At 34.6% G+C, this 18,882-nt stretch overlaps 1 protein-coding gene across 7 annotated transcripts in view; it reads right to left on the bottom strand.

Annotated features, from left to right (window-relative positions):
* TAFA5 (TAFA chemokine like family member 5) overlaps positions 1-18,882 on the bottom strand; it is a 417,543-nt gene that overhangs the window by 196,621 nt on the left and 202,040 nt on the right. The window lies entirely within an intron of this gene.

Here is an 18,882-nt window from a genome sequence, read left to right as displayed (position 1 = left end):
GAAGGATTGATGATGCAGCAACATTTATACATGCTTTATGTAGAAAAAAATACGCAAAATATATGGTATGATGCCTTATGCAATTAATTTCTCATCATAGTGAGATAGCCCATATGAGTTTTGCACTGGCTAAATGCTGCCAAGGATCATTGCATCCTAGTGAACCAAACTAATTTTAAAAAAAACAAACCTGTGTTGTGGAGTGACAGCCTTTACAAATGCAAATATCATCCATGAATAGTACTTTTGCCAACAAAAACTATCCCAAATACTTGTCAGAAACAACAAGCACTGAAATGAAATAAAATTTTACAAAATGCTTGAAGGACATTGCAGCTGCAAATCCAGTCACACGCTTGCCATTCAAACCACAGAGGCTAGTATGGATCTCACTTAGTTCTCCTCTCCAAATCTACTCAAAAGCCACATACAGAGTGCAAATCACATAAATACTGTTTTATGAGACATAAGGTAGATAAAATTTTGCACCAGTCACCTTTTTTTTTCTTTTCCCCAACAGCAATTTAATAACATATATACATTAGCCAGGGTTACATAAAAGCTTGTATTTCAAAACTCTACTAAATGGCTCTAATCCATCACTACTGTCCTTTAAAGCCTTTTATAGAATGAAACTTTAAATCAAAGGGTTCAGAAGAAATCTTGATCTTTTCTTTATTATGCTATGAAAAATTCAGTTACTATTATCATGAGGAAAAAAATATCAAAACATTTTAAATTAAAGCATTCAGTGAACGTACGTTATATATGCCCTGAACACAGAAAATAAGAAGATTCTCAACAATAAGATCATTTAGCAGCAGGTACACCAATAACCCAAGTCTTTTCTTCAGGGCACTACATCAGGCGAGAATATTTTGAAAATCTTATCTTTCTACGGGCTACTTAAAGGTTTGGAGCAGATTTTGAAGGTTACTACAGGAACTTGTAACAGATTCCATCTGGTGTAAGTCAGTGTCATTCCACTAAAATAAAATAAAAGACAAAACTAAAAGTCTGATCCTTCAAGGGAATGCTTTAAATCATCTGAAAATATATGTATGTGTTTCAGTATTATTCCTACCTTTGCAAAGATATAGTTTATATTTTCTTTACCTTCCTTAATACTTGTTGCATTTACATGTCAAGCATTCTTGATTAGCAAAGACAGTACTTTAAAACTTCTGCTAAACTAAAAAAAAAAAAAAAAAATCTTTATTTCCAACAGTATCGAATGGCTATTTTGGATTATAATGATTCTGTTTTAAAAATTCATAATTGGAATCTCTGGCTGGAATGCAAATATCACTTTTGTTAATTTTTTTTCCTACTTGTTATTTACTTTTCTCTAGTAAATCTAGTGTCAGGCTTCTGAAGGCCTTTAGTGCATTTGTTTTTGAACTCCTACTCCCTAATTTGTCTTGAACAAATTTCCTTTTCTTAAGTTTTCTATCACATTCTCTAGGATGATTATGTTCATATTCATTTTGTAAGGTTTTTTCCCTCTCATTCATTTGTCCTGAACTTTTTCAAATTATGGAATTGTATTTTCTTAGACATGTATAATTTAATTACATTTTAACGATTACTTCAAGCTTTTTATATTTTGCATAGCCAAAAACAAAACAGTGAATGGAAACATTCTGACCATAAATTTACAACGCACTAACTAAGCACAGGTTTGAGAAGTAAGACAACCTGCCTATCTACACAGTTACATATATAGGATTGTACAGCAAGTAACTGAGCCAATGCTCAGTTAAAGGTGTTGTGAATAATAACTAAATAAATAGATATTAATTTATACATAAGTGTCTGAATTTTAAGAGCTTTGCTTTAAGACCTTTGAAATTTAAGGCTATTGCTGAACATGAGTTTATTCCAGTAGGAAACATGTCTTTGGGCAGTAAGTGCTCTGAGGACTCCCATTTGAATATGTCCCTGTCTCACTCAAGCTAAAAATAAAGGGGGAAAGGAAAAAAAAAAATAGCCTTCAGTCCAAAAATGTTAGGAATTTCAGACTCCTCCCCCAGTCACATCAGATAAAAGAAAGATACTACACTTTCATAACTCAATTAAGACCTATGCACATTATAGTTTCTGTATTTCTGGGGTTTTTTGTTACTTGTACAAGAGAAGGCACTACGGTGAAACACAAAATTTTCTTTCTCAGACTGAAGATTAAATTATTATATCTACACATAACTATTCACAAACTAAACAGATAAAGTTTGTAGATATGAATTTTATATGTATACACATTATATTATAAGTTACTTTATTTTAAGTATAGATTCAAATACATTCTTTTTGCTCCTTAATACAAAATTCAATACATGCTTTATATGTTATGGAAGCAATTAAAGGGATTTATGAGGAAGAGAACAATCTTGCCCTTGTCACTTGTCTTTAAATAGTCTATTTTGAAAGAAATAAATTACTTAGGACACAACATTAAACTGTGAACCAAAGCATAATTAATCTGGATCCTGACTCTGCTGAGCTGTAGGAAGGAATAGGAATTGTTTAAACAGATATTCTGAACTGACTGAGAGCTTACATGGCCTACAGAGAAACTAAGAGAGCACATATTTGAGATATCAAAGTACTTTATAACAGCATTATAAGAGCTCTTCTGACAACCGTGATTAGCTGGAGCATATGTTGACCTCTTTCAGTTAACATCAGTCTGTTCTGCTAGTACACATGAGATGAGACAAACTAAACAGCCCAGAGGACCTCATCTAACTTTGAAAGAACATGCATATTCCCTTGCTTTCTCATTTATAATCCTGCAGCATAGTAAAATGAAGTCAAATAAGTCTGTAATTTCTCTTTCGAAATATTTTTTTCTGCATGTGCATTCACAGTGTAGGGTCCAAACTGCCATGTTGCTTCAGAAGTACTCATGGCAGATGAGTACAAGCCCAAACCTCTCCACAGGACTGGTAAAGAATCGGAACTCTACCCAAATCTTAGGTTTGAAACATCCAAGCAGAAAGAAGAAAAGTTCCAAATTTGCAACCAGATAAATCACCTGAGGAAGGACTGCTAGAGATAAGTGACCTTTCTTTCTCTCATGCTGCTCTGTTACACAGTGAAGACTATAAGCAGCAGTCCTCAAACAAAACACCACATATTTGAAAAACAGTCTTACAGTTCAAAGTTGAATAAGGACTGAAAAAGGACTCCCACAAAAGCAGCGCCACATCAGGTAAGTGTATTTGTTGTAAGGTTTAGTGCATTTCAGAATGAAGCTCTAGGTGGCAACTAGATGTGCAGACTCCATATGTTAGGGATTGAGGCATTCTGAAGAAAATAAGACAGCTATGTTAATCTAAGGTGGCTTCAGTTCAGCAGACAAACTGCTTCCCACACGGTTAGCTATCCAGTAAGACAATCTGTTGAAACAGATGATTTCTAGCTCACTTTGTTGTCATATGGACAAACAGGGATTCTTCCTGAAAGGCCTCATCCTGGCAATATAAAAAGAAACAGCTTGCCTGGAAAAAGCATAAGAAGAACTAGTACATACACTGGGGCAAAGATAGGAAGTCTTGGCTTAAATAAAATCCAGTGCCTTATAAAATAAAGGGTGTTTCTGAGGATAACATATCACAGAAAAATGAGGAGGAGGAAGATGGTGTAAATATGTATATACACCATATTCATATAGAAAGAATCAGCCACAAGTATCCAGATTTTTCCTCCTCTCTTGGTTTGAAAGGAAAGATGAGAGAGGCTAAAGCTGTCTGAAGACTCAAAGGGCTGACCAAGCACTAATTTAACAATATGTTAAGGTATAGACCATGCTAATATATTCGAGGCATTACTATTAATTTCTCTGACTGCAGATTCACAAGTATGTTTTGCAGAATGCCTGAAACTGGTCTGGTTCCATCATTTGCTTTTGGCATTCCACCCAAAATCACTGACTTCAAGATGTGCCTCTTCCCTCTTCACCTTCTTTTTATGTTTCTGTTTGTAGTGGCTCACAGAGTTTACAACTACTTAAGTGTCATTACAAGGGTAAACTCCTGATCAAGTTATTTTGTGACTGATATCTGACTGTGGTTCGTAGTGAGCCATACAACAAAAAGAAGTTCATCTTATTTTCCTTTCTCCGGGGTAAGTTTCAAAATACGCATTTTATCTACATTATTTGTAACTGAACTCCTTTCTACACATGGACAGAAAGCCTGACACATCCTGTTAGTGTGAGGTCCAAGACAGTGACGTATATACTGAACTTCAAGGTCAACTGCAGACTCTGATCTCTGGATCACTGAAGTGAAATATCCATCCAAGGAATGCAGAATTAACTTTAAAAACAGTAAGTGGAACTCATCCTCACACCCACTGTGTGCCACCCATAAGGAGATCTTGCAGAGTTCTTCGCTACCCAATCAGGGAAGAATGATTAGACAAATAAACCATTAGGAGATTAATAGGCACATAACATGTATGCAGGTCTGCTGTTGCAGAAGATAAGCTCTTATAAAGAAGAACAGAAAAAAAACCCTCAGTTAATTGGATAGTCAGTTCAGTTGCTTCAACATTCAAACAGCATAGGCAGATAACCTCAAAGGATGCACTGGTAAAAGAAAGCTGAGGAAAGACCATGTTTATTCAAAATTTTGAATCAAAACTTGAAGTACATTCAGCCTATTCATCTTGAACTTTGGGGAACTGAAGAAGGCTGAGAGAATCAGGGTTGTTCAGCCTGGAGAAGAGAAGGGTCTGAGAGACCTTATTGTGGTGTTCTGGTACTTAAAATTGGCTTGTAAGGCCTGTTCTGATAGGACAAGGGGTAATGGTTTTAAACTAAAAGAGGGTAGATTCAGACTAGATATAAAGAAGAAATTTTTTTAATGACAGTGTTGAAACATTCTATACTTTGATGAAATATACATCAAGAGACTTGATATCTTTGCCAGAGTCCATTGTTCCACTGTTTAGGAAAGAGCATATCTCCATTTTTACGGGTGGGGAAAGACTGGTATCAGGACTCCTTATTTTTTTTTTTTTTTTCTTGAAAAAGAAAGACATTTGGTGCCAGAGAGACTCCAGTGTTTGAATCTTGTATGGACATAGCAGAGTCTTTACAGAAGTAATTAGCCTCTGCAGAAACAAAGATGCTTTCAGACCAAAAATGTGATTAAGACCTTGAAGTAATCATCTTTCTGGTCAAGACACACAGAGCAATTATCCCTTTCAAAGTTGCAGACTGTCAATGTAACTTTTCTGAACTACAGTTGCTGAGTTTCAGAATAGTTCTTCAGCCTCTTGTGAGAGTATAGGAATACCTGAATGTAAAATAATCAAGCATCTTAGATCAGTTCTATTATTCTCTAATCCAGTAAGTATTTGTACCTTCCATGGGCAGGCCCTCAAGGACAAGGTCTCCAAAACGAGGAAAAAGGGTCAGATGCAGAAAAGTGGAAAAATGAGTAAAATACCCATGGGATGAAATACGAAGCCCGCACAAGCCCAGAGTTTTAGACTGACATGACAGATAAAGTATAAAGGGTGTGGAACTAAAGAAAAAACAATAAAGAGATTAAGTATGTCCATCTTTCAAATTCTTTAGGAAACTGTAGGACTTAAGAATATGCATGACTAAGGCATTGATACACATCTAGGGGTCCTGACACTTGAAAAACTTTAAAGCACTGCATGGAAAAAAATCCCTATTCTAGATTTTCAGATTTAACGGCATAGGGACAGGCATGTTATAATCTGCCAGAGCTAGGTTACAAAAACGACAAACGCAGTTTTCTGCCTCCAGGACAATGCCCAGTGGAAGTGCTGAGGTACCAACTATTTGAGTGCATTTCCACTTCATTTGGAATAAGCCTAATGGCAGGATCCTAATAACACACACCCACAAAAATGCATCAGGAACCTGTGGGGAGCAGGATGGCCCCCCATTTGAACAATGATTTTGGGAGCATTTTCCCCTATTAGGTTGTTTTTGGAGACACTACTTACCTAAAGGCTTCTTGTAAGATCTAGGAATTGAAGCAGAACTTCACTAATTACTAAATTACATCACAGTTGTTTACAGGTTTTCTCAGTATTCTTGGTATCTGTACTGTCCAAAATTTAAATCCAACCTAAATTGTGGGATTTGATTGAATCATACCACTCTCTAAGGCAGAATAAGCAATTACTCTGAGTACAGTTTGAGAGGCAGTGGAAGAAGCAACAGATTAAGCTTGTATTACTAGTACTTTACACTCTGCTCAGTCTTAATGAAGTAGTTGAAAAGAGCTGAGGATGTGATATGCACCATTCTTATCCACTAATGGGTAAAAAGCACCGGTGTAACTTAAAATGCACACTCTCTGGTAATTTCTTAGGGAAAAACAAAGTCTTCTATGCTCACAAAAAAAAAATTAAGCTGTGTTTTCCATGATGTTTCCATTGGAAAGTGTTTATAGCATGTATCACCAGTGAACAATTATCCAAATAAAATTGTTGCCAAGTCTCATTGTCATCGAACAACTATTTATTACTAAAAAATACATTTTTTTAACATTTTACCTCTCTATATCATTCTAACAACTCCTGTTATTAAACAAAAAACCCAAAACACTCACATGATTACACTTCAGTTCAATTCTTGTCATCACAGATCGATGTCTTCCTGTTGATAATTCTAAAAATGTCATTAAAACTGGCTTTTCTACAGTGATATTTTTGTTTAAAATTTCCTGTCACCTTAATAATTTCTCAATCATGATTCATTGAGAATGCAGGATATTTTCCGGTTAGGAATTAGTTGCCTTAAAGGCTGGCAAACTATATACACTGATGGTAACTGAACAGCCTCTGAGACATACTGCTATTTGCCATGAGATAAAAATCTATAAAAATACAGTCTATAAAAAACGTACCCACCTTATCTTAAAACAATATTTGAAAAATAAGTGTTTACTGTATCTGTGCTCCTTTGTCTCACAGTGAGTACGGAATTGGACACAATGCTCATTGCAATGGAATAAGTTGAGAGCAACTAAGCCAAAGGTTGGAAGTATAAAGATCTACAGTAATGCAGAAAAACATTGATAATAACATGATGTTTTAAATACAGTATGATGCTATAAAAATTCATTGTTAAAGATTGCTAACAAAGTTTATGCTGTAATTTCATGACACGCAGTGGAGGTATCTTCCCTGGGGATATTTAAAAGTAGAAAATATATGGTGGGAAGTGAACTGAAAAATCTAGTAACTTTCATCTTTAATTTCTGCAGGGTATGATCTACTTTCAGTTACCCTGGTGTAAATGCCAGAAAAAGAAACCAGAATTGCAAATTCAGATCTTTGTTTAGTTCTTCAGTATACCTCTTATAAAAATAAGGACACTTCAAGTGATGAAAGACTGGGTGGGTATTCTTAATTTGGGACGCCTTTTGTCCTGTTAGCTGTCCTGCAGAAAGCAGATCATTTGCAGATCAGTAAATATACTCACACTGTAAGCTAAGCAGTATAAAAGCCTACGTTTCAAACAGGAAGAGATTTCTAAAATGTGGACTCAGTGAGAAAAAGGTATGTTCACATTTTATTTTCCTCCATTGTCTTCAATCTGAGGAGTATCATTCTCTAAAAGTGATCTGGAAGTTCATGAAATGGGTTATTAAAAATACATAGTTACTAAAAAGTATTTCAGCAGTGAATAGGAGGCTGGAAACCTGTTCTAACTCAAAAGAAAAGCCAAGAAGTAAAAGAACATACACACAGAGGTTTGGAGGAATGCACATTTCACAGCTTGGGAAAAAAAATCTACACTAGATTTTAAAAAAACCAAACCCAAAGCCAACAAAACAAGAAAAAAAACCCACACCAAAACAAGAAAAAAAGAAAAAAGATTGTGAAAACACATACAGAATATATAAGTCATACATTTGGTGTTCTATTCCATTACACTGTTTCCATACACACCTCTTCACTGATCATAATATCTATCAGACATGCACATCATTGCACTGTTGGCAACATTTCATACCTTGTCCAACATGATGACATTAACTGCATCATCACTCCCATCTTTTTATATACTAAGAAAATGTAGTATTTAAAGAATCCTGGGCAGTCTGAGATCTAAAGGCCCCACAGTGAGTCTGATTTTGTCACTTTCAGATTCTGTCTTTAAAACAGAAACTCCTTACACTCTGAGTGGTACTGCATAATCACAGGAAATGCAGATATTCTATCCTGCAATCAAGATGAGCAGTAGGACCAACAGGTAAAGACAGAAAAATGTAAAACTGACAGGGTAACTTGAGAACATTTGCTTTGGCCCTTCATGTACTTTTAAGTACCTGCGTTTCAGCACTCCTCTCGAGAGGTTGTGTGTGTCTGTGCATGTAATTATGGTATAAAACTGGTAATATCAAGAACAGATAGAATTAATAACCTTTACTAATTTTACAGTACAAATATCAATGTAAATATAATTCAGCTTCAAAATTTATATCAGATGGTATCCTGCAAGCCCATCCATTAATTCAAAGAGTGAGTTTATTAATTTTTCTAATAGCTTGGAAAGCACAGGCATGTGTGCTAAGGCTGCCAGATGAATCCAATTCACTTTGCATCACTTTCCCTTCAACATGGCACGATACTATTGCACCTCTGAAACAAAACTATATTTGAAATTATGTACTGCACTTAAATGGAGAATTTAAGCCCTGTTATTAAAACCCTTGCAGTGAAACTCAAACTCAAAATGGTTTTACGATGCCTACTGAAGCATCTCTGAGATCATTCTACAAAGCATTCTGCTCAGGTCACTCCCACTGGATGTCCATGGACTGCAGATATGAGGCATCTACTAAATGACATACTTCACAAGAGATTAATTCAATCTGGAGTTTCCCAAGTGATTGCTAATACAATACCATCACCTTCCATTTAAATATTCTCTCATGCACTTTATAAAGACTCCTTCAATGAATCTTTCAGGCAGTTAAAGATTCTTAACTTACACTGCAGCATTCAGGTGGAAGTACTGAAGAAAATCTAGTGATAGCCAACTGAAATACACACATAACCACAAAAGGGGAGCTGAAAAGGGACTGCAGGATTTCTGCACTAATTCTCTCAATTATTTCTGCATCATGTGTTTGCATATTGCAGCAAGATGTGTGCGTGCCACACATAGTAACCAAGTCTGTTCCCTAAGTTTAAAGGCATGTCCCTCATTTTTGACCCAGCACACTAGTATTAAATAAATTTTGCTGCTGCTCAGTGATTCTGCTCCAATAAGATAGTATTTAATAATTTTGCACTGGAGTAAATTACTGAGTGTAGTTCTACTGACAGAGCTATTGACTCTTTCCAAACATTTGTTTCTAAGTAAAAACCAATAAATAAAAAGTTCACCATTGAAACCAGATGGGATGAAGTAGATGACAAGAGAGTATCTCCTGAATACGATATAAATGAATGGAAATATGCCAGGAAATAACAATACCAACTGGAAATTATACCACATTGCAATGAAGTTCCTGATGTTGATGATAATTCAACCAATGCAAGTTAGGTAAAATATTCCTCATGATTTTACATTATAAAAATAAGGAATTATTTGATCCACCATCCCAACCACCTGCTTTAAAATTTCATCTGGTTAACAATGAACTGAGACCAATAATTTGTTCTTGGCAAGAGTCAAATAATTTCCTGAGAGTTATTTAGTTCTAATTTGACAACCTCATGTGATGGAAAAATCACTTGTTTCTCTTGGCAATTTGTCCCAGCAGTTAATCACCTCCCTACTGAAAGTATTTGCCACATATTTAATTTGAATTTTGGCTTCAGCTTCTACTAACTTGCTTTGCTAAATTAAAAAGCCTTTTATTACTAAGTGTTTTAGACACAGTTAGCAAACCACCTCTCAATCATATCTATGATACACTAAGTGTATTCAGATGCATCTGAAACTGTATGTCATTTTCTACTATCAAAAGCTCAGTTTTAGTGTTCTTTTCTTCGCTCTTTCTATTTTCAATATGAAAAAGAATCAGCCACAATCAAGTATTAGTTCTGCCACTGCTTTACACTGAGGTAAAACAACCCCATAACATTATCTATTACTTTGCTCTACTCAATCAGATAGCTCAGTTATTCTGTTGTCATTGTTGATGTTAATGCTGAACTAATTTAAAATTCCAAAGTAGCCTCATTTAAAGACTTACCACTGGTAACTTTCTTTTGTTTAAAATTTCCCTGTCCAAAATGTTTAGAGCCTCATTGAGCAATTGATTCTACAATTTAGAAACTACATATGATCAGCAACTGGATTTCAGCTGGCACAAAATGAAACATTTTACAAAGGTTAAATTATGCTATATTTGCATTGCCATATATCAACCAAACCTGTCATGCCACCAAGAAAAACAAATTCATTGGTGAAATGTTAATTGCCTAGAAAAGCCTGCTACTCTTTCTTAACTATATCCTTTTCCCTTAACTCTCTATTAAATCAGTCTCTTATTACAAATACTGTTCTTTTGCTCATAACAGATACCAAATAAATCAATCACAAAGCTACCTCTCATTTGAAATATTCAGAAACATTGAGTCCTTCTGTCTTGTGGTGCCCTGGGATCTATCCAGCAAAAAAGCCATGAGGCTGGAGATACCCTTACCCAAATCATTGAAGAATCATGGCCAGTAATTATCCATATATTTTAAGGCATGTATTCCTCAGATTTATCATCTTTAAGACAAAAGATAGTAATACAGATATGGCATGTATTTCTATACTGTTAAAAATAAGGGTCAGGGAACGATCCATGGTCTTAAAGTCAAACTGAAAAGAGTTTTCTGCCAATATTTATGGATTTATCCATCTCTTTCCAGAGCAAACTCCTTGACTCAGATTATCTCGTATTTGGGCCCAGGTGGCCTCTGGACCCATATGCTGCCCCTGTGACCCCAAGACATAATTTGTATTTCCACTGGGGGTGCAGAGGGACAGCCAGTTCAAAACATCCAAATCAAATGTTTTATTCCAGTGTCACACTGGAAGAAAGTCATGTATTTCCTAGATGTGATCTGAAAATCTCTATTTCAGAGGGCAAAGTTTGCCTGGTTAGAGCTAAATGATGGTGTGAGAAGAAATAACTGAAACTGGCACAATTTTGTTTCTGCTGCCTGTTTGGAGTAATCTCTGAAGTAAATTAGGTTATTTCCTCCCCATCTCAGCCACAGATATTTATTAGAAATATCTCCTTCAAATGTGGATATAACGACATAAGGAAGGGGATTATGCACAGCTCTGAAATTCCTTGTATAAGGGATATTAAATATATCCTCCTAAATAACACAATGAAGTTTCTCCAATGTGATGCAAGAAAAAAGAACCTTTAAACAACTAGGAATAACAAGAATCTCTCTCTTCATCTACACAAACACCAGATCAAATGATTGTTAAAGCACACAAAACTCCAAACACTGCGTATGCATACAAAATATTTACTTTTGACCATCTTATTTAAATGCTTTTAATTTAAATTTAAAGTCATACTAAAGAAACACCCTAAATATATAAACATATTTGGTGCATGCATAATATTCTACACTGAAACCTTGTTTGTACTGGAAAAAAAGGGGCAATTGTGCAACTCTGCAAAAAAAATTATCAACTGAATGTCTTTCTATTGAACTAAAATTTGATGCTGATTAGAATAAGCACAGCCAAGGGGTAAAGAGCCCTATATACATGTGATCATTTCGTTTACTATTTTTTACATTAAATACTTTTAAAAGTATTTCCAGTGAAAGAATCACTTAATTTCTTTTAAAATAAGATGGAGAAGTAACTGTTCAAACAAACATTACCTAAGTAAAGATTTTTGTTTATAATCTGATGAAGGATTATGCAGATTACATGACAATTTTTATCATCATATCACAGAAGTGCTTCATGATTACAGTATTTCCTGGATGAAAAATTATATCATAAACGGACACTACCTTCCTGTAAACTACATAATATTATGTATAGAAGACACTGAAAGAAAGAAAATAAAATGTTTCTGTAATGTTCATAATTATGTGCCAGACATCAATAATCTGGCTGCTTGACCTAGATTTGTTATACTGTATACACAGCAGCTGTGTTCATCTTCCTATGGAAAATGATGGAAAAGAAATTATACAATATGAAATCTGTGTCCAACAATAATTGTTGACTGTTCACTGTTCTCACTCATAGATATTTCCTATGAAAAGAAAAAAAGTTTCCTCTTACAAATCTAGCTTTGTCAGAATTAAAAAAAAAAAACAAAACCAAAAAAAACAACAAAAACCCAAAACCAACCAACAAACAAACAAAAACCAGACATAACTGATATTCATTTTCCATGGACGCAAAAAAAGTAGTTTCTTTTCCTTGAACAGCAATTTCTGCAAAAGAGCAGGCTACTAATAATTCTATGTTATTGATTCTGCTTTGTTGATTTACTTACATTATAAATGATTTAGTAGTTGGTTATTAAGCATGGCAAGGTGATGAAAAATGCACCCATGCTAGAGGTTTTATATTTTTATCAAACAACCATTAGATATATTCAGTGCAGTGCATGGAACCATGCAAAAGCAATTGTAGTAATGGTATAAGTACTTAAACTGTAGCCAGAAACAAAGGTTGGGAAGAGAATTCTCTATATAATTATATAATGTCTTAACACTAACCTGTGCTTACTGACTGTATTGTTTATTTTGGAAAGAGTTGTAATTCACCTGAGAAAGATTCATGGTCTATGAACTACCTTGATAGAAACGTGCAAGAGTTTCTCAGAAAATTGTGCCATAATTAACAAAAAAAAAGTCTATTTTTCTCCCAAGATCTACTGCCCTATTGCTTTACATGAGGCAACTTTTAATACAATCCTTATCTACATTGCCTGATAATTTTAACAGCAATAAGTACTACCTCCCACACTACATTCCAACAGAATATAAGAATGTCTATTAACAGAACAGGTTTCGTTGTCTAAAACCCACTCCATTATACTAACATAAAAGTATGCAAATATGTGTTCATATGAAACACATTATTAAAAAATGCAAATGTAATGCAAATACAAAACTACTGATAGATGCCTTTCAAACATTCTTAAAAAAAGTGTTCCACAAATTACATAATAACAAAAAAGTCTGCATTCAGGTCCAACAGGCAGACAGGATCCTCTTTCTGCCTGGCTGAACACAATAACTAAAGGGATAAGGGCAGTGGTGGCAAGTTCCTAACTGGTGCAGCACATGCATCTCCTCTATGACTACCCCACCACTCCCTGTGTCCTGGAATAATAAGTAGGAGGCTCTGCAGGTGGAAGTCAACAATAACGAGGATGATGCTTCATCCAGTTTGAAGGTGTCACTATGCCCTGCATCAAAACCGTTTCCATAAAGAAAAAGGATGGGTCCCTTCTGAAGGGTACCGGAGGTCTAATATGCAGACTAGACCCACCTCTTACGGAGATCTGCTGTGTCCCTGGGGTCCGGTTTAAAGGTGTGAAGAGAAAGTTTCCTATCCTGGTACAGCCCTTGGATTATTAACTATTGTTTTTTCAGGTAGGAAGCAACAAAGATGCAACAAGAAGGCTGCCCAGGGATGTGGTGAAGTGACCATCCCTGGAGGTATTTAAAAGAAGTGTAGGTGTGGTGTTCAGGGACATGGTTCAGTGATAGACTTGGCAGTGCTGGATTAACAGTCGGACTCGATGACTTTAAAGGTTTTTTTCCAACTAAATGATTCTATGATTCTATGAAAATAAGCAAGTAATAGTTAAATTATCAATTGACAGTTTGAAAGGCTGTTATTTCTTCTTAAAAAGATGTTATGCTTTTCAGAACAACAGCATAACTACCTTATTTCTCACAAGAAAAAGAGCAGAAAAATATAGAAGATTATGAACCCAAAAATTAAGAGCAATACCAAGTCTCAGTAAAAATGTACAAGGGAGCATTTACAAAAGACAGTCAGATATACATACAAAAACACAAACATCTTCACCTCTCAGAGTTGCAGAACAGACATTTTCTTAACCAGATTTCCTTCAGTATGAGCAATGAATGCTCAGCAGTTTAAAAATTAGGTCATTCAGAATGAACTGTTTAAAGAGATTATCATAATATTGGAACGGTAAAAGTAGCAGAAAAAAAAGGAGTAAGACTGAAAAGAACATAAACACTGGACAACTGACAGAAATGACTGCAATAGCATTGTCATGATATAAGCTATTTTTGGAAATTCTTGGATTTTCTCTGAGATGGGTGATTTGTTTGTGTTCTGCTTTTTTTTTTTTTATTTTTTTTTAATTCATTCATATAGGTAGAACATAAGTCTATGTGAAGGAAAGGCCAGTCTTTCAAGTACAGAATCAGGAAAGCTACTCATGGGATTAGAAGGAGATAGATGAAAAGTCCACTTTTTTTGCCATGGTACAGACAAGCAGGGTCTTTACGCCCTCCTTTAGTTGTTCAAACAATATGAGTAAAAATTAGGTTGCACTTTTTAAAAAATGTTCATTTTTTGGTTCTCTTCAGGATAAAGTCATACAGTGGTTTGAAGGGTACCACTCTAACAATAGCACAAAAAATAATGTATTTTAAAGAGCCATTTGTCTGGTTCTATGAAAAGCAAAGTGCTAGGGTAACATCTACTATATTTTTTTTTTCAAATGCTACTACTCCTTTTGATTTACATGACTCAGGTTTCATTGGTGGTTTAGAGGGATACAACATGGATTGAGTAGTACTATTACAGAAGCTGCTGCTGTCTGTGCCTCCTTTAAAGAATCTTTGTGCTGAAGTAGTGACTGGAAGTGAATGTATCATACCATATCATATCAGCTCTTTGCAGGGAAGAAGTGATAGAAACAGAGGAAGAGCTTTACATAATCCTTCAAAAGATTCCTTGGGAATAGGAGAAGTCAGCTGCTCCTACAAAGTTGTCTCAGGTAACTGCTGACTGAGGGTTGTCTAATGCAAGCCAGAGAATGTTTTAACAGTAATATACAGCCAGGATAAAAAGCTACTATATTAAACAAATATAAATTTGTTATGAGAAAAATATATTGTAAGAATTCCACACCTAACTGTCACAATACCTTATTAAAAAGAATAATATGACATAATATGTGACAATAATGCATCCAATAGACATATATTTCATCATTGTTTCTACAGATTAAGAAAGCTACTTTGAATTTTTCCAGACCTGGCTATTAATGCTGATGACATAATGACAGTAATAATGTGCCAAAAAATAAATTAAGAGTACTTTGAGTTCTTATGCTGCTAACTCACTAAGTGAATTGGGGCTTTTTTTTTCCTGAAAATAAACCCAAATCAGAAAACATTAAGGGTTAATGGAAAATCTAACTTTTAATATTAAAAAAAAAAAAAAAAAAGTGGAAAATACCCAGCAGATGGTACATCTGAGCTGAAGCTTCTGAGCTCAAGGAATCACAAAGCAGGATGAAAATTTGTTTTCATAATATCTACTAAATAGAACTACTTAGATCAAGCTGCATGAAATATCAGAAAAATATCTTTTTTCAGGATATTATTTAAACTATCAATTCTCAAAAATCTATATTAAAAAATGTCTTTTCTGAATCTGTAGAAAAAAACTCAAGAATAATAAATAAATTACTGATAACAGTTGTCTGCATCTGAAGGAATAATTTTTACCCATCAAGTTTTAAAATACAGAAAAGTCCAACAAAAGCCACTCAAATACCGCAGTGCCAATTGGATTATCTGTCCCGAAATCACTTCACCAACTGAAATTCACTTGTTTGTTATTTAACACAGGAATATTACAGGCTTGTGTGAAGCAAAGGCCTCAACAGATAGATGTGAAGAGAACTAGAGGGACAATAACACCAAATACTTTAGGTGACTATGGCCATTCCTATGCTCTAGTATATTAAACTGGTAACACTTTATAATGAAAGCACACAAGGGAGATTACGGTAGAAATTGATGATAATAAACATAACACTATTACATAGTTTCTCATTTGTTGCAACAGACTTTTTATGTGCAATTATGCAATTATGATTCCTAAAGAAAATTGAGACCTTCATTCCTTTGCTGTTGAGAGGTTTAAGCCTTACATAATCCAAAAAGATTATAATCATAAATTAGTTGCCTCTAGTCTTTTATATTTTACACATCTACGATGAGATGAATAGCTCATACAAATTCAGATTTCAAAAATACATTATTTTGAAGATAACTCTGGAACAACTACTAGATGACGGACCATAAACTAGAGATGTTACTGCTGATATAGTTTTAAGTACCTCACCACTAAGGGTAGATTCGTGCAGTTGGTATGAAAAAATGAAACCAATTTGATGGCTAGACACCACCAAATATCTCAGGAACATTAGTGTGAGATCACTTATCTTTGAAATACTTACAAAAATAACGAAAAGAACACTGTGTGAGATATTTTCCCTACTTTCATATAATTTAAAAAGAAAATAATGCTGACCAAGTGAAGTCGCTGCTCAGATGGATAGCAGTTATTTCCTGAAAGAATGCACTGTTGCTTGTAACAAATTCAAAATTGCTGTTTGAGTCCAACTTTTATTGGAACAAAATCAACTATTATTTTTGTTTGCTTTTTAATTCTGGTTATAAGTGAACCAGGCACGAAAAAAACCTTCTTATACAGTGAACATTTTGCTCTATTTCCTTCATAAATTTTCAGTATTGGAATTAATAGCCCTAAAAAACTGAAGCAGCAGAACTATGAAGCCCTCATGTTACTGTATCATTCTGCTTGCTAATATGGCAGCATTTACAAAAGGATATTAAAAAGAAAATATGGACACATTTATTGTTCTCCTTGAGGCAGAAAATACAGCAGTGAAGAGGTTCATTACTAAATACTTTACCAGTGTCCAGCTGCCTTGCAGTCAATTATGTTCAGTTAATGTGCATCTTAATGAAGATCTTGACATACAGTTATAATCACAAACTGTCCACTCCAATGGCAGTCTTCAGATCATGATTGGTACTTTGTTGGCATAATAAAACAAACACTTTCTAATTACGTTTCAGTTCATTAAAATTAAAACAGACTTCAATAAAAGCAACTTGCAACATGATATTTATTTTACTAAAGATATAATCCTGTTTATTTTAGAGAAGAAGATTTCAGAAGTAATAAAAAAATGAAAAATGTACAAACTAAAAGTATTAACATCGTGCCTGGTCAGTACTGAGGATCACTTTCATTTGGTTATTAAAGTTATTATGCAAATATTCCCCATAGCAAATCAGCACACTTAGTCAATGTTGTGTTTTGGAAGAGAAGACACATTAAAAAAAAACAAAACTACTCCCAAAACACAAAGCTACTTCTGCAGCAGATTTCTCTTTGATTCAACCATGGAGGTTGCTACACATGAAAAACAGACAACCACAGATCTAGGAAGATGATTTAGAAAATGAGAATACTGTGAAATGACAGAAAATACGGTATTTAGCAAAGCATTCTCTATTGTTTCTAGTGCAGATTTTCAATCAGAATATATCCTCTAAGTTACTGCTCATGACATCATGAGAACATCTGTGTTGCAGGTTGTGGTCGGAGTGTTAACTAATATCAACACATCCCTCTGTCAGTCACAGGGATGAAGGGGACATCAGCCTTCCTGAAAATAAAAATGCCACAGGAACAGAAACGCTTCTCAGGAAGTATCATTGACTACTATGTTTGAATACAGATTGTGCACCATGCAATCAGCTTGACTTTTTTTGCCCCTTTTTAGATGAAGGTCATTCCATTAGCTTCACACTGGCAGAAAATAAAAGAATACATTTTTCAAGGCATTAGGAATAATAGGTAAGCTTTGGGGATAGAAATGGGACAAAGAGACTGGTCCTCAGCTTCACTGCTTTATGAAGGTACAACTGAGACTTCAGCAGATTGCTACTTTACAATGTTACCGAAAGGAGGAAAAAAAAAAAAAACAAAACAAAACAAAAAACAACAAAACAGCCCGTAATCAGGAAATGACTGTGGTATAAGGAAATCATATTTCAAAATATCCTTGCAGTGAAAGACGTGTCTAGTTACAACAATAGGAATAAGAATATTGTCGCTCTGAGAAGAATATGTGAATTTTACATGGGCATTTTTACAGCAGAAAATTGCTATTTATTACACGCATTATGCAGTTCTCTAATTGTATCTATTATCATGGACCTCTTGTGTTAAATCTTTCCTAGTTTCCTCATAAATATGTTCTAATACAGGAGACTGTAATTTTTACAGGAATATAGGGAATAATACTGCAAGAGAAACAGTTCCAATATTCATAAGAAGACATTATCAAAGTACCAGATTTAACAGATAACCTATTCAATTTTAACTATTTAATATCCAGGGGGAAAAAAAAGGAAATCAGGAAACCATTAATTCTTTCAAACTACTAAGTAAAAAAGTAATGATATTCTTCACATCTCATCCTCACCTGACCCTAAGTGATGAAATGCAATAAAAGCTTGCTTCGACTCTTTGCAGCCTGGATATATGTATGACAATTGTATTAGCACTGTAGAATTCTAGTAAGTTAAGATTGATCTTAGCAGGCAAAAACTAAAAATGCACACGAATTCAGGCAGTTGGAGAATTTAGAAAAGCTGGGTCTTGCCTACTCAGATCCTTTCCAGCTTTGAAGAACAAAGTGACAGCAAGATGTGGTCACAGACTTGAAAACCTATTCTCCAACTGAGTGTGACTCGGGTTGTGAAGAGTTAAAGTTTAATCATTTGAAATATAAGGAAAGCCTTAATAAGAAAAATGCATTTTTTAAGAACTGCACAAAAGATTGCAAATGT

The sequence above is a fragment of the Empidonax traillii genome, unplaced genomic scaffold (assembly GCF_003031625.1).
Source record: "Empidonax traillii isolate 1590-97213 ecotype Southwest subspecies unplaced genomic scaffold, ASM303162v1 scaffold412:size659165, whole genome shotgun sequence".
Taxonomy (NCBI): Eukaryota; Metazoa; Chordata; class Aves; order Passeriformes; family Tyrannidae; genus Empidonax; species Empidonax traillii.
The sequence above is the reverse complement of the archived record's forward strand: the minus strand, read 5'-3'. Positions and strand labels throughout refer to the sequence as shown.